General features: G+C 37.7%; 1 non-coding gene across 1 annotated transcript; it reads right to left on the bottom strand.

Moving 5' to 3' along the window:
• Positions 1-1,104: 1,104 nt before the first annotated feature.
• LOC132041286 (small nucleolar RNA R71) lies at positions 1,105-1,211 on the bottom strand. The gene has a single exon (XR_009410984.1). It is a non-coding gene; the product is annotated as a small nucleolar RNA R71 (small nucleolar RNA).
• Positions 1,212-1,800: the final 589 nt, after the last annotated feature.

Below are 1,800 nucleotides of genomic sequence, written 5' to 3'. Positions count from 1 at the left end.
TTTGGCGGTGTATTCACGCTCTAAATAGTTTGGGCCATTTTGCTTAAAAGTCTTGTTCTATTCCCCGCACACGGTGTGTTTGGCATTTTGGTCAAACGTTGGGGGGTATTTTGACTATTATCTCACCCTAGGATGAGTGTTTTGTGATTGGGGATTGGGATTGATATACACAAAATGGATTGTTAGAGTTTATTTATTCTTTGTTCTTCATTCATAATTGATGGTTGCAAACATTGATTAAAGCCATAAACTTTGCTTAACTTGGGAAAGTGAGTAGGGTTTGGTAGGGATAATTAATAAGAACTCGAGGCGTTAACCCTTGTTTAATAACTTCACTTAGGAATAAGAGGAATTTACTTGGCACGAATTAACCGTTCTTCATAAACACTCTTTTATATTTGGGAAAATCATAGAGAGAAATAATCGTTGGGAAACATTAGGGAATAGAGGTTAAGTGCATTCGATAACGATCCATTAGAAGTATATCATGATCAATCACCATAGCATACACTTTATTTGACGGGGCACAGAACCTTGGTTTCTTTTACCATATATTAAAATCCAAAGCAATTAGTCATAAACAAACAATCTTCTATAAACTCAACGGAATAAGAAATTAGATCTTAAGAAAGTACTCTACGACTTTAGTAACCTTTTCCACCATATGATGATCCCAACCTCGCTATTATATTTGAAGAATTATTTTTTGAAATTTTGGCGCCGTATGGGACTACGGTTTTGAAATTACTAAATATGTGCTTAAAAGTCTTGTTCTATTCCATCACACCTTGTTTTGTATGCGATGATGTAACAACTATTCGGCAGAGGTTTTCAAATACTCTTGCCGATATGTTATACGAGATGGAATAGCTAGTTCCACCTCGAGTTACTATGGCAACGCAAGATTGGTTTGATTTACCAATTGCTCAACGAGGGCCATAATTCCACCGATGATGATCATAACATTTGAAGAATTTTGCGGGCGTATGTGCCCAACATATGTAGAATGTCCGTATGCGATGATGCTTTCGGCTAAGATCAAAAGAGTTTGGTTCCTACGGTTTCGTGTTTATCAAAAAGTGGTTCCCTCTGAGCAAGAGAGCGAAAATTCGTGAAAAGATTTATGACTTCAAGCAACTACCGGGGGAACAACTATTTGAAGCATGGGAGAGGTTTAAAGAATATTTGCAAAAGTCTCCAAACCATGGTTCTCTGGATAATATATTGATGGAGAAGTTCTACAGAGGGCTAGATCCAATGACATAAGTTGTGGCTAACAGTGTAGCTAATGGGTGTTTTATGAATAAGACTTATGCTCATATCACTCAATTGCTTGATAAGATTACTACTCACAATCAGGCATGGCACTCGGGTTGTACTGGTGTGGCTTATGGAGCTCCGGTGATCCAGAATTTTATGAAGGAGAATCAAGAGATTCAGCAGACTTTAGCTCAGATAGCGACTAATAATTCTTTGTTGACCAAGAGACTTGATTAAAAGGAAGCGAAGAAGGTTAATGTCATTGAAGAATTCGGGGAATGCCCAAGGGAATGTACTAAGTTCAAGAGGGTCCATATCAAGAAGGGCCTCCTATGCAGTATGAGGATGCTAACTATGTCAATAACTCTTAACAGGGTTATCAGAGGCAAAATTACCAAGAAGGCTATCAGAATCAAACTCAGAATCAGTAGAGACCTCAACAGGGACAAGGAAATTACAACAAAAACTATGGTGGCTCGAACCAGGTAAACTACAACAATAATAATAACTTTGGAAATAGGAGTTCAAATCCCTATATTC

Source organism: Lycium ferocissimum, chromosome 12 (assembly GCF_029784015.1).
Source record: "Lycium ferocissimum isolate CSIRO_LF1 chromosome 12, AGI_CSIRO_Lferr_CH_V1, whole genome shotgun sequence".
Classification (NCBI taxonomy): domain Eukaryota; kingdom Viridiplantae; phylum Streptophyta; class Magnoliopsida; order Solanales; family Solanaceae; genus Lycium; species Lycium ferocissimum.
Note: the sequence above shows the minus strand (reverse complement) of the source record. Positions and strands in the feature narration are given on the sequence as shown.